Genomic DNA, 15,732 nt, shown 5'->3' with positions numbered 1-15,732 from the left:
TACATATATTGATTGAAAGATCAACGCCGAAAACGGTAAGAATTCCCCATACAGTAAGTCCCTAATATTCCAAGATAATAGCTCAGTTAAGTTGGTCAGGACTCGGTCAGGACTCTGAAGATTTTTGATCTTCACCTTGCTAAAGAAGAACACTGACATATGAGATTGAGCATGGTCTCCTCCTCGTTATCCGATTCATACCCGTGACCAAAGTCATTATAGGGTAGACCCAGTCTCACAGTATGTCTTCCAATTTCGTAGTGGCTCGCCAGCTTAGATACCGTGGCGCTGAGCAGCTTCCCCCTTAGTTAAAGTAGCTGAATAGTGCGTTATTTATCCAAATTAAATCAAGTCAACCCAGATATCTGCCAATAGGGTTCTTCAAAGAAGTATTGCTTGACTATGTTCTATCAGTTTAACTGTATCAAGTGGAATGGCGATATCTGAGAAGTAAATCTCAAGGAAAAGAGCACCTGTCTTCGCAAACTCGTCTGCCCTGGAATTACTAGAGATATCCGTATGGCCCGAAACCCATATGAGTTGGACTCTGACATGCCTAGCTAAATCATTGAGGCAAGCTCGGCAATTTTGTGTTAAGTCTCAGTGATTTAATGAAAGCTTGGCTATTCGAGAAATTTAAAATAGAATCATCAGGGATTTGATTATCAAGAACTGATTGATATGCATGCATTATACATGATAATAAAGCAAATTAAATTTAAATTAAAGATTATAAAAGTGAACCGATTTATTAGATTTGGATCAATATTTTCTATGTATAATAAAAGTGCAATACTCAAATGTATTCTAAGGCTAGAATGTTTTTTTGCTGCACAAGCTTGAGATAGTGTCTCCCATAGCTGTATCAACAGGATTAAACGGTTTCAACTTAATATTAACAGATACGTTATAAATGCGTAAACTCTATATTTATCGATATTTCTGCATTACTATAGTAGTGGATTAAATCAGTTAATCAGCGAAAATTCATTCCGTGCGATTCAAGAGGTACATGATTGAAGGAGTAAACATGTTTTCCACTACCACAGGCAGCTCTGACGAAGTGCTTGAAGAAAGTTGCTGGATTTTATAATTAGTTGATTGAAGTGAGGGATTTAAAACATCTCTTCATAAAGAATAGTAATATTCAAGGTGTCAAAATCAAACTATTCGAAATATTATACAAAAAAGTTACGAACCCTATCAGAAATATTTCTCTACTATATTATTTTGTGATCTGCATCTGAAAGACTTTTAAATATGTATAATATTGTTGATATATACTATACCTATACTATGTATATTCCTTTTTTCTATATATTAAATATTTTTATATTGTACATTAGTTAATAAATTTTATTAAGCTTTATAAAAAGTAATTTAAACATTTATGAAGAAACAACAAATGATTTATTTTTATAACCTGTGCGAACTTTTATTGTAGTTATTAGCTCTACAAAAATTTTACTGATTTTTTAGTCTATATTTGGATTATTTCGTAGCCTTTTCCAAAGAATTCATTTGAATCATTATTGACAGTCTTATCAGAATTTCTTATCACCTCATATTTTCATAATAAATCTATCAAATTTTTTATAATTTATGCTATCAAATCTAAGCTCTCGAAATAAAACATGTATATTTAATTTATGCTCCTAATAAAATGAAGTATAAGATAAAATCTTTTAAATTGTAATTCTTAAGTACCTTCAAAAGAACTGACAGCTCAGAAGTTCAGCACTTAAATTTTTCAAAGTATTATCAGTGCCAAATACATTAATTAGAAACCGATATTAATCGCAGGTGAACACTATATATACATTCCTATAAGTACATATACTTAGAAGTGAAAATATACATATTTATTATTGAATAAAAAATATTGTTCAAATTCAATAAAATTTGTTTATAAGCGCGAATATTTTATAAAGTAAAAAAACTACATATGTAAGTAAATAAGGAAATAAGTAATTATTCAAATAAATTAGTAACCTTATTAATAATAAGGTACGTAGGTATAGATTGAGTAATATAACCCAGTAAGAAACATTGTCTTCGAGACAGTTCGCATGATTAAGCAAATTTGAAAAACAATTGATCAAAACAAGGATGTAAATAGTCGTCTCTCTCTTGCTTATTCTCTCACGTGTAGTGTTCATAGCAAAGTATTTGATTTCTGTACGTCTCTAAATATTTTTGCATGATTATTTGTGTGCTTTCTTTTAGTTCAAATATAAAACATACATTAAATGAATAGCTTCGCTAAGAGCGCACTATTTTCAATCGAATAAATTTGCTATGCAAGACATGAACGCATCCAATCTTTAATATATGTACGCAAAATGTCTTCGAAGACATTTGGCTAATTTGTTCGAAAAAGTCTTCGAAGACATTTGGCTAATTTGTTCGAAAAAGTCTTCGAAGGCAGGCGTCCACGTCTTTGAGACGTCTTCGATAACGAATTGATACCTTTCCTACTGGGAAATATCCTTCGAAGATATTTGGCTAATTTGTTCGAAAAAGTCTTCGAAGACATTTGGCTAATTTGTTCGAAAAAGTATTCGAAGGCAGGCGTCCATGTCTTTGAGACGTCTTCGATGACGAATTAATCCCTTTCCTACTGGGAAGAGTATCCGCGGTTTATGTCATTAGATGGTGTTGGGACTCATTCGAAATAACAACATGAAGACGTGTTTGAATGATAACATTACAGACTACATATACTTATGAACACTCTTGTAAAAAACAATATTGATTTGAAAATAAAATAAAAAATAAAAAATAAAATAAAAAAATAAAAATTCTCTATGTGATGCTTTATTGTAACACAAAAGTTGAAACTGCTCCGAAAAGTTGTTTAGTTTACGGTAAGATTGGTGTTTAGTGCTTTCACTACCACCTGGCAGCTTCACCGGTCACCTGGCAAGACCGGTATTCAAAATCTTCCTTTACCATCTTCTTTCATGTCATTGAAATTTTCGACACGAATTCAAACGAACCAGTTGCAGAGCCAGTGTAAATGAATTCCTGTGAATGAAATTTTGGTGTCCAACATATACCTCGATCTAGTGGGCAGCCATATAAAAAATTGTTGGAGCAAGATCTACATGAAGGCTGCCAGGTGTTAGTGAAGACAACATCAAAAACATGACAATTAGGAATTATTTAAAAAATACCTGGATACTTAAAGACGATCGTATCCTAAAATTTGAAAAAGAAATTTAATTGACTGCTTTACTATTAGTGAAATGCTGCCACAACCCAATGAAGACAAATCCTTTTTGAAGCGAACTCTTTTATGCAATCAAAAATGGATTAAATACGAGAATATTTAACGTAATCATTCATATTGAAAGTCTAATAAATATACACAAATGAATTTAAAACTTAGATTGACGGCAAATAATGTTATTTCGAGGGTTTGTTGGGATTGGAAGGAAATTGTCTATTATAAGCTGCTTGATTATGGTCATCCATTGCTTACGAATCTACAAACAAACACAACTTCTTACACAACAATGAAAAAATTGTGTGCCTCCATGACAAGTTTAGATCACACACATATCGGATGAATCGAAATAAATTTACGGAACTGGGCTGCGAAGTTTTAATACATTCATAGTATCTTTCGGACTTTGCAACAGCTGATTACCATTTCTTTTGGTCTCTGTAAGACTTTCTCAATGGAAAAACTTTCTCAATGCTCGATCGATGAACCGCTGGAAATCACTTGGTCCATTTGTTCGCTGATAAATCAAAGAAGCTCTATACCGATAGGACTGTGAAGCTACGTGAAAATGGTACTTGATTAATAACTTCAAATGAATACTTGATAAAAACTGAATACTTTTTATACCACACAATATATAAGTAAGTAAGTAATTATCTTTTTACACCCGAGGGAAGCAATTTGTCAAACACTTAATACAAACCCATTTCATTATATTTCATAAAACAAAAATTAAAAAAATCAAAAACAAAAATTATATTACTAAACAATAATTCTTTTTTTCAGATTTCGTTTTTACTTAAGTGATTTTGACATATTTTGCGCAGATTTTGATATGATTGGCACGGGTAAGGAGAAGTGCGACATGCCAACGTTGCTGACATTTAATTAATGAAAAGTCGACAGTTTGTATTGTGAAAATGACAGTTTCAATTGAGAACTCAGTTTTCATTTCCACCCGTCAAAATGTGAGCACGTTTTATAGTTTTCTAGTGGGTACAAGGTACTTACACGACAGCATTTTGATAATTACAGAAGAAGCATTTGACAAAAACATGCATTTGGTTGGTGTTAAGAGGTATATTCTTTGTCTGATAACAACGACGACTACAAATAAGAATTTTATAAGTGAATTATTTGCACTATTAACAAATTTATTTCAGCGACTAACAGAAATTACGATATAACTCAAGAACTACTAGTGACATTAACTAGTGACAGTGTGTGTAAGAAGAATACACGCTCGTATAGTATTCATTCTGTTATCCTCTTCACACGGTCAAAATTACTCACGATGCCAGAATCGCGATCAAATCAACATATTTGCTGATTATAATCAGCACTAGCTATGTGAAACATATGAAATAGAAAGCATCGTTTCATTGGAATTAAGTGGTAGTTAAGAAACGAGCTCATCAATTATATTACAGCAAAACTGATAATGCTTTCTGAAAACAGCTTTCTTAAATCGATTTCAAAACAACGAACACATGGTCACCCCAACAGCCCAATCCAGATAAGTAGCTTATGAATATTTACTGCTGTCGTGTGGATAGGTGACATGAACTAGCCTACATTAACCTATATTAACCCAAAAATAGAAGCAATATAAGATTTTGAGTAAAATTTATTTATATATTTATTTATAAGAGTAGTTTCAGTTAAAAAGCCAGTGTTTAAAATGACTTCTGATCTGTTTGGAATGTCAGATCTGATATCTGTCAAGATATCTGTTTTATACCTGAAGATGTGAAAAAGTGTGCAGCACGAGTAAAATTTACTTCCTCTTCAATATATATATCTAACGTTTTTATTTCACATACCAATCCATATGTTATAGCAATGAAGATATTTGAGTTATTAATTATAAAGATATGAATATGATATGATATGATATGAATAGATATGCAATATGAATTTAATCAACCATCAACCATAGTGAGATACTAAAACAAATAAATGACTTTCCCAATATTTTTGTTGACATGTTAGAGTGGCCTTTATGAGTCAACTATTGATATTATCATAAAGAGTTTCTTATATTAATCAAATATTGAAATTTAAAAAGTAATGCCGGAATAAAGGAATGGCTTGTAATCATTATGGTTACTCGATGACGTTTTCAAATGAGTCTATTGCTCCGGATATGAACAAAATAATCCACAAATTGTTAGAAATGAGTGAGAACTATATTAGCATATTATTTTTGGAGGTGGCTCATTTACATTTATTTTCATCTACATTTATTTTCGGATTAGAATAATCTTGCGAATAAGCACATTAAAGAGAAATTACAGATGTTGGATTTTTCGTTCTCAGTAATTAACCAGAGTCTGGACTGTGAAACACGTCAGCATTTTTGTTCTTGACTTCGAAAAACTATTTAAAAATATTAGGCTTTTGATACTTACCCACATTTTTGCAAATCATGTATATTTCGTCTTTCGTACTATTGTGGGATGACCACGAAGTAATGTTCAAAAAGCATACAGAAAAAAGACTCACTATCAATAAAAAATATTAGGAAATATTTAATTATGTGAATGTGAAAGAGCAAATCACCATAAAACAATACTGAATAAAAAAAAGAGTAATTACTCCTGGTAGGATAGGTAGGAAGCAGTTTGAGGTTTTCCAAGCGCAATTTCTTTCGAGCTCGAGTTCTCTCTAGCAGTTCAAATTCTCTCGGGTAGCTCGAATTCTCTTAGGCAATTGGAATATTTAAGGTAGCTTGAGTTCTCTTGGGCTTCTCGAGTTTTCTCTAGTAGCTTGAATTCTCTCGGGCATCTCGAGTTCTCTCGAGCAACTCGAGTTCTCTTTAGCAGCTCGAGTTCTCTCAGGCGACTCGACTTATCTCAGGTACTTCGAGTTCTCTCTGGCAGCTTGAGTTCTCTCGGACATTATAAATACTCTCAGGCATCTCAAATTCTCTCGGTCAAGTCGAGTTCTCTCGGGCAGCTAAACTTTATTACAGCAGCTTGAGTTCTTTTGGTCAGCTGGAGTTCTCTCGGGCAGGTCGAGTTCTCTTGGGCAGTACAAGATTTCTCAGGCAGCAAGAGTTCTCTCGAGCAGCTTGAGTTAATTATGCCGCTTAAGGTCTTACGAGCAGCTCGAGTTCATTACGTAGCTCGAGTTCTCTCGAGCAGCTTGAGTTCATTAGAGCAGCTTGAGTTCATTAGAGTAACTCGAGTTCATTACGCAGCTCCAGTTATATAGAGCAGCTCGAATTTTTTTGAGCATTGTTACTATTGTCTCTTTAAGTGTCAGCATAAAATCACATTCAACATTAAATATTCCTGTCAAGACAACTCAAAAAACAGTAAACTAGTTAATTAAACTAGATAATTGTCAGTATGAGCGTAGTATTAATCTGGAGCATTAACAGAAGAGATGTGGTTTGAAGAGATATTGCATTTTAAGGATTAGTGTTATATGTATTGATTTATAGCTTATGATTTTGATACTCTCACGACTATGAATAAAACTAGTGTTGTGTATGTCTTAACTGATTGCTTTAGATCCATCACTATGTGTGGTTGGTTAATTCATTTTCGCACATAACGATTTCATGTAAGAAGGGTTTTGTTTAATAAATAACGTACTGGAATGAACACATCAACTAGCCCAAGTACAAAGCAATTACTGACAACTCCGTGTGTTCGGTATCGCGGTATGCAATGTTCTTGAACGTATAATAAAAACATTTACAAAATTTATTATGCATTATAAATTCTTAAATCTTATATGAAATTAATTAAAAGAACCATTAAAAAGTTTTTATGCAAAATGGAACACAGCCGCATATCACGAAGTCAATTTTAGAAGTCAGCCTTTTATTTCTTTTTGTTGGGAATAAAATCCTTAAATACACCGCAAACACGACGCAACACACCTTTACACCACTGCCGCGGTAGTTGAGCTCTTCAACCCACATACTTGGATTCGTACGTACATTACTTTCATTGCTAGCATTACAACGACACTCGAACACACACGAGCGCAAACGAACATTCACACACACTGGCTCCAACACATTTGCAGCGATACTCGCCGTTCACGATACTCGTACATAATTTCCGCAACTCGTAAAAGTCGTAATTTATGCCCCCATATGCGGCATGGTAATTTGTTAAGTAGAGTTAAAATAATTGCTCGTATTTATAATTTACACATTTTGCTTATATTTATAGCAGTGCTGAAAAAGGAGTCTCAGTTGCCATAAAAGCAAGTGAGCGTACATCATTGTGTACCGTGTGTACCGTGTGTGCCGTGTGTGCATTTTGTTCAGTGTATGTGTGGGGCAATGTGCATTTGTGCCCGCATGCATTCGTACATACATACATGCATTGCAAATTTGTGTGCTGCCCTGTATTCATAAATGTACGTACATATTTCACGCACATAGTCGCATGAGTTGCTGGGTTGTTGGTACATTGGTAAGTCGGTGCGGTGGGGCTGTGGGGAAAGCGGTGAAGCAGAAGTTACGTGATAGGGTTGCCCTTGTGCCGGTAAATTGTGTTTTGCTCGGTTATTCACGAGAATTTATGGCGCAAATAAAAGTGTAAATAACTTTCGGTGCAAAGATTAAGTTTGAGGCTATTAACTTGCTGCAAACTTGCTTATAATTTTCGTTAATTTTTCCTTGCTCTGCACAACTTCCACAACTTCACATCATCGTCTGCCTTGTATTACTTACACTCATTACAATGTTACTTTCCTCGAATGCTCGTTTTGCATTTAAGCATTCTTCTGCGGTTGCCAGCCCCAGCCCCCTTCGCATCACTCGGCAAGGCATTTTCATCACGTATTCAGATTTTAAGCGTTAAGTATTTTTCAAGAATTTATTTTAAAAGCTTTTCAACTGAAACATTTTTAATGGCTTGTGTGTTATTAAGCACAATTAAGCTACACTTAAAAAGTTTAAACACATGAAATTTAGTGGTGAACGAATTTGAGGGTGTGAACAGATAATCGAAAGTCCTCAACGCATTATTGGTCTGAGTTTCAGATATGCTAAATTCGAATAATTTTTATGTACTTGGAAGTAACGAATGTCTGAAAATCATAAAAATATATGTTATTCAACCCAGCATTTGGGACCAGCTTTACAGTTCATACTTAAGTCACTAAATTAATAAATAAATAAATTAGCCACTAAAATGACATTTGCAGTTTACACTTATTAAACACTTTAGTGCTCGAAAGCGAACACTTAAAATTTGCTTATCGAAGAGGTAAAAATTTAAAAATTACCCTTTGTAACTAGTAAAATAGTTGGTCTTCATAACTTCAATACTTCCGTTCCCCTAAGAAAAATCACACCAATATTTCTCAGTACTGATATTGAGGATTTCTCAATATCCATTCTATTGTACTTTAATTAAAAAAAGTGATTTTAAAATAAAAGCAATGTAGACTCCAAAATTTTCCTAGTGGCAATCACATTAGGCGCACCCAGAGGAACAGTTGGATTTTCTAGCAATTTTTAATTTTTATATTTCACTAGCAAAAGAATATATCTTATAGCATGTTTACATGGCTTACTCTAGTAAGTTACTTTAGCAACTTTAAGATTTTGTCGTTTACATTGGCATAAATTACTTATTGCATGTGAATTAGCTTTAATGTGTCAGAAAATTCTTTGAAAGTTTTAAGAGAGTTTCTGTTTGTTTAGAAAAATTTCACTCAATAATATATCACACAGAAAATTAAATATATAATTGATATATTAAATCATTTATATATATATATATATATTTTATATATCAATTACATATTCAATTAAAGAAAACACAGATTTATTAAATGCTTTCTGCTTCAGTACGTTTGTTTACATCTCAGCTGTTTTTTTACATTATTTATGTAAAACATATGAAAAATATTTCTAGGAATTTCCCTTGTGGGAAATTTATTTTTAAGCGCTGCGTTCGACATTTTTGGTCTAATTTTCCTTACTTTATTATTAAGTAATTTAATAACCAGAATAACTCTCGTTTAGTGTTTGTGTGTTTACATTTTACATATAAAATGTGTAGCATAACATATATTCCAAAATTTGTTAACTTCCCTTGTGGGAAATTTATTTTTAAGGGTTGCATTCGAAATTTTTGGTCCAACTTTCCTTGCTTTATTTTTAAGTAAGCACGATAGCTCTTTGTGTGATTAATGAAATTTACTTAACAATCTCAATTAAGTTAAATGGTCCAACGAAGTCAGTGGAAACATACTATTAAATTTCAATTTAATTTAACAATCCTTTTGTGTTTTCCAGTACTGCCATATTTATCAAGACTATAATCTTCATTTCAGTTTCTGGGTTTATATGTTAAAGAAAACTAATATTTAGAAAATTATACGTAAACTGAGCATTTTCAGTAATTAAAGCCAATACTTTGTTTTTATTTTTCTTTCAGGCAAGTGAAGGAGTGGTTTACTAGATCTTGATAGATAACATAAGGGAGCCAAAGTTGTTAAGACGAAATGTTAAACCATTTCGTCTTTTAAATAGAGTCAAAGAGATCGATTAAGACATAAGAGAGTTCAACTTTTTGAGACAAATTATTAAACCATCTCGTCTTCAATACAGAGTTAAGAAGATTTAATACATTAACCTTGCCTATCTCTGTCAGGCAAGTGATGGAATGGTCTTCTAAATCAAGCTTTTGAGAATGACGTTTTTGTTTTCGTCCACTTTTTGGTATATAGCAACACTGTTTTCGGATGGGATTTTTAAAATCACAAACACTACTATTTGACTCTGTAGTTCTTAGCCACAATGAATAATTTCCTTTTAATGATAGAATAGAATAGAATGAAAACAAACAGGATACCGTCTCCTAACGGAGCGAAGCACCTCGACCATAGTCTTTTGTGCTGCTATAAACCTTAACCGATCAAAAGACAGTTCGCTCTTCGAATGAAACCCAAAATGTTAGCCGTTGAGAACCACCTGATGTTGAAACGGGAAAATAGTTCTCCTTTTTGTGATAGATTTTAACCATTTTCGTGCTCTGTGCAGATATTTATCGCTAGTGATTTGACAGAAAATACTGAACACAAATGTCAATTTTGATAGGAATTTAAAATAGGACTAATAAAGTGGCTGCAATAAGACTTAATATATTGTTCTTGTCTGATGAAACTGTGTTATATCAGTGTGTAATAAAAGTAAAGTATTGTGACTCCATCCCATTATTGTGAATAAGTGACGTTTTAATCTGGTCAGAATAATTATATTATGGTGATTAATAGGCCTCGGACCATATACATTTATTTATATGTACATTCCATACATGATTGCTGAATATATTTCACTTTATTATAATAATCATTGCAAGCTAGATATATTGTTCATTCACAATGGTATAAAGATTAGAAAGCGTGTTTTCACACCTTCTGCAGTGAGGATTATACACAGTTTCTCTGTGTGTCTTCCTATACACCAATGACCAGAAAGAACTGTAGTAAGTATTGCAATGTTCAAGCGGTCTGTTTTGATGACGTCTGTTTTGATGACTTCCGTTGATCTAATTTTATTATAGGTGGGCCATATTAACCCGGAAGTTGCACAGGACTTAAGTGATTTCCATCTGTTATTGGCAAGTGAATAACTGACTCGAAAGATAATTATTACAGTAAAGAGAATTAAAATTGAAAAAAAATTAAGCAAGAAAACCTTTTTTTTTTAAATTGAACCCTAGATTTTCTTTGTGGTAACGCTTCTTTAAGTGAAATTAATTATTTTTTTGTGGTTCAATGCAATGAAATTAAGAATCATAAACTTTTGTTTTTGGCATTGAAAAAGAGTAAATTAATTATTGAAGCTGATTCCTGCTTTCTGCACTTCACTCCGAAAGACAAAAAGTCATCATGGTCCTACATCTTTTTGTCGATGAGCAAATGCAAAGTTGGTTTTTTTGTTTTTTGTGGGTAGAGGATGTCAGTGCAACACAACTGAGGCTGGCCCGGACTGCTGACAGAGAAACTACTTTATGGATGGCCATCAATTTATCGGCAGTTTACAATGAATTGCCGGTAATTCAACAATTGGCATGTTGAGTTGAATTATTTGTATTTGACTGCAGACACTGCCACAAACACAGAATAGTCAAATGCAGTTTATGGCCCAAGTGATGAAAATATGCACATTCTACGTAGATGCGGATATGTATATTGGGTTTAATTTATGCACTTGCATTTCCCGATATTTGCATTTGAGACAGATTGATGCTCGATTTCTAATGGAGAGTATACCATACTTATTTCTTTTTTCCAGCCAAGGGCAATGCATCAACGTGATTTGTACCTTTTTTATGTGAAAGTAATGCTTAAAGCAAACGTCAATATAATTCACTACGGTGTTCAAGACACTCATTATCTTGTGAAAAATGTGCAAAATATTTCATTTGGAATAGTAAATCCGGTGATGCTGCTTGGGTTCTGTACTTGGTTTCGGTGAATAATCGATTTGTTAACTTTTTGAGAGAAAATTTTATCACTTCTCACCATAGACGTTCATTTCTGTTAAAGAATACTTGCAACCAGAAGTTGGCAACTTATTTACAAAAAAATTTATGGGATATTTTAAGTAGTCAATATGTAAAAGCGATACTTAAATTATGTTAAGTGACTAACAACACTTACTATAAAAAAATGTTAGCTTCGGTAATTGAATTTTAATGTTTCCAATCAATCAATCAAACAATCAACTCTAAAAATTAATGGCATATTAACATGTAATTGTAAAGTCCGTTAAAGCATCCATCATGACTATAGGTTAAGCCTTACAGAAGTCAATATTATTTTAGATGTGAGTGTAAATATATTTTACTGTCCAAAATATGTGTACAGAAAAGTGAAAGTTTTAGCGTGAAAAAAGACTTTATTCGGTGCCTAAGCAGCAGAGGCATAGGAAGCGTTTCATCTGTTACTATTTCTCTTCGTACATTTGTCTTCTAAATAATCTACAAAAACATTTTGACACAAAACCTGCAACCAACTGGAAACAAGGCTACTTCAACACCTAAATAAATTGTGGTAAGGTTTTCATATATCACTACCATCTTTGAACTCAACGTCACTTCCCATGTTATACCCATAGAAATACAGTTTAAAAGCAATGCTCCAATTTCGGCGATTAGACTGCAAGAGAGTGAATGCTGGAAAGTTACATTGAAGGAGCATGTCTTCACTCTGGCTGTCATACCATATAAACTGGTATTAAGATCTGACTTCCACTGTCCTTAAATTAAATTTCAAAAGTACGTTTATGCATTTTAAAAGGATAAAAAGCCTTCTTATCCTTAAAAGGTATGACCGAGCATTTCAAATGTAAAACTTCAAAAAAAAATTTTTTTTTACAACTATGCAATTTAAATTTAAAACCAAGATTTTCATGACAGATTTTACGCTTAGCCTATAATAAAGTCTCTCCGATACCGTACGAAGCTTTAGATATTGTATCCAAGTATCTTATGATCTCTTCAATTTCGTCATGTATGATGATGTCATATCATCAGATCACGCTGATAATATTAATGTTATTTAGGTTACCAAGTTCAATGCTATTGTTATCATAGCTCTTATCGAATAAAAATTTACTGATCGATATAAATAAAAAAATCTATTTGTGTGATAGAAATACAGAGCGGATAGGTTATAAGGACGACGATGAATTTTGAATACTAACAATTTATATTCTATATAAAAAATTTAATCATTTAATAAATAATTTATTTACATATTAATAAATTTTAAGTATTTCTCAGAGTTGACGCGTATTTCAATAAGTTTGAAGAAATAGAAAAAAATGTTAATGCTTCTCTCAAGCAAATCTGCTTAACACGCACCATTCACACTTTTTGCCTAACATGAAATTCACAGTTAAAAGTTGTGTTCATTTAACATTCATGTTAACAGCTCTGTTGTGAACTTAACTGAGAAATTCAACAGTTGGTTGTTTCTACTAATGCTTCACTCATTTATACATTTAGATTGTTTCTCAATACTTCAGTGCATATTAGTCAGACATTGTCATTGTCTAGATATCGATTTTAAATATTCAAAGACATCTTTTTATCTTAATATCGCCAGTAGGAAAAGCAAATATATTTTCACGCCACTGTGCGCCATGTCTATTATATTATGAGTTAAAGACAACGTGCTTCTACGTGACTATTCACAATAGTTTTCTATAAATTCAGTGAAAAGAAATTTGAATAGTTAAAAATAAATTTTTATAAATAAATTATAAATTCTATAAATATTTTTTATAATATTTTATAGTTTAAAAGAAATTTTAAATAATTTACATATTTTATGTAGTAAATATATAAATAATTTTTATTATATTATTTATAAACAAATTTAATGGCTTTTATATATAAATATTTCTGTTGTTCAACAAGTGCTTAAAATTTGAAACCGTATTTTGAAGTATTATTGTGTTTCCAATTGAAATTCATTTTAAATTATGTTTAGTAAGTTAACAGTGACTGTAAGCAAAAATCATTTAAAAGTATTTATGCGAGCTTGCAATCAAACTTAGGTCCCTGAATATAAGCAATAAAACTATTGTTTAAATAGACCAACCTTACATGATTTACAAACAACATTCAATTTTGGTTTGAGATGTTGTAATATATGTTCCATAGTCGTGTATTCATAATCAAAACTAATTGGTTTGTAATTAGTTTTTAATGACAACAGATTAATAAGTTCAAAAATATTTGTAGTAATTCACGATAATGCAATTGTGAACAGAATTTTAGCGAAGCAAACCAAACGAGGAAAATCAAAATCAAAATTAAATTCACTTTTGCTGTGTGAACAACATTGAAAATACAAATTCGTAAACGATAACGTAAAACTACGTTCACAATACGTACGAAAAGTTTATTGTGTTATAAGGTTATCGTACTTAATAGTGGACCTACACTAGAGTTTTATTTGTAATTTTGTTGTCACTTGTTGTTGCTTTCAATGCAAAATGAAAATTTTTGACAGCTAAATTACAAACCTCTTGTGAATCCAGTATAACTCATTTTAAGAATAATGTTGATTAACGTACAGGAATAATTACTTACATTCAACACACAAAATACACACAAAATTAATGCAAAGATATGCAAGATCTTTACTTAATTCGTCAAATGTGCACCAACGTGTGCCATTTTCCATACAAAATCCATACAAATATGTCATGAAGACGTTTTATAAGTCTAAGGATGCACATTGCGTAAGTAAAAAAATGAATTTGGGCTTAAGTTACGGAATTGTGAATATAATTGTAAAACTAATTGTAAATATAAAAAAAACAATGAGTGAGTTTGAAATCAATGTGGAAATGCGGAATTGAAAAAAAATTTCTTATTATTCACAGTTAGCAGTTCAATCTGAGCAATGAGAAAATGTGGCGGTAAACTACGTTAAAGAACAAATACAAAAAAACTAAATTGATTTCCTTTTTTGTTTTGTTTTACTGTTCGCTAAGCTCTGAAAATTGTAGTGTAAACACTTAAACTTATCTTATGCGAAAATTGCTGAAGCCTTAATGTATAGAATATTACTATGTTTAAACTACTTTACTTTACGTAATAAATATGCAGCTATTTGCTAAATAGCTGGTCTGCTTATTAGCAAATATGGAGCATATAGCAAGTTGTTTATGCGGTAGGTACTAATAGATATTTGTGTTAAAAAAGAAGTAAACGGTTAAAGTTTGAAATGTTACTTATTATAAACTGTGTCGAATATATCAATGATTAGAGAATTATTTTACAAACGCTTTTCTAAAATTTTAAATATTTAAGTAAATATATTTCATGAGTAAATATTCTTCACTAATATTTTTACCACAAAATTTACCAGAAAAAATGCTTTTAATTATTTCGCAACACTACTGTGAATAATTGCTTATGCTTATCGATTTATCGAAATATCCTATTTTGATTAGTTAGAAAAAAATTTTCAATCAGCTGTTTGTGCGTGTCACATTAGTTAAATAAAAGGAACATAGAGAAGTAATTTCTTTATTTGTGCTCTGAAAGTTGTGATATATTTTCACAAGCATTTAAAAAAATGGATGTCGAGCAGCAGTCACTACAGTACATTTTATTTGCATATCGCCAGACGATGAAGGAGAAAGAGGTGGCAAGTGTCATGAAATCCATATTGTCGGCAAGGTTAATTCAAGAGTGCGCACCTGAAACCAATATCGAATATAATTCCAACACGGAGTACATTGAGGTAAAACAATATTAAATTTTACTTTTATTATATTTCTTAAAAATTGTTCTTTTATTATTTTATTCTTATTTTTTTATAGCTTCATGCAAGCGAAGCTGAAGAAGGAAAAGAGCCAGAGTATTATTGCGTTGTGTCCCCAAGAGAAGTTATGCAGAGCCCTACGTCAGGCACTTGCGGCAGTAATTAGAGCACTTAAAATGTTTTTCATAACCAAAAATTGTAATATATAAAATATATTTCGTGATATTAAACTTTCT

This window comes from Teleopsis dalmanni, chromosome X, assembly GCF_002237135.1.
Source record: "Teleopsis dalmanni isolate 2A chromosome X, ASM223713v2, whole genome shotgun sequence".
In the NCBI taxonomy this organism is placed as follows: Eukaryota; Metazoa; Arthropoda; class Insecta; order Diptera; family Diopsidae; genus Teleopsis; species Teleopsis dalmanni.
Note: the sequence above shows the minus strand (reverse complement) of the source record.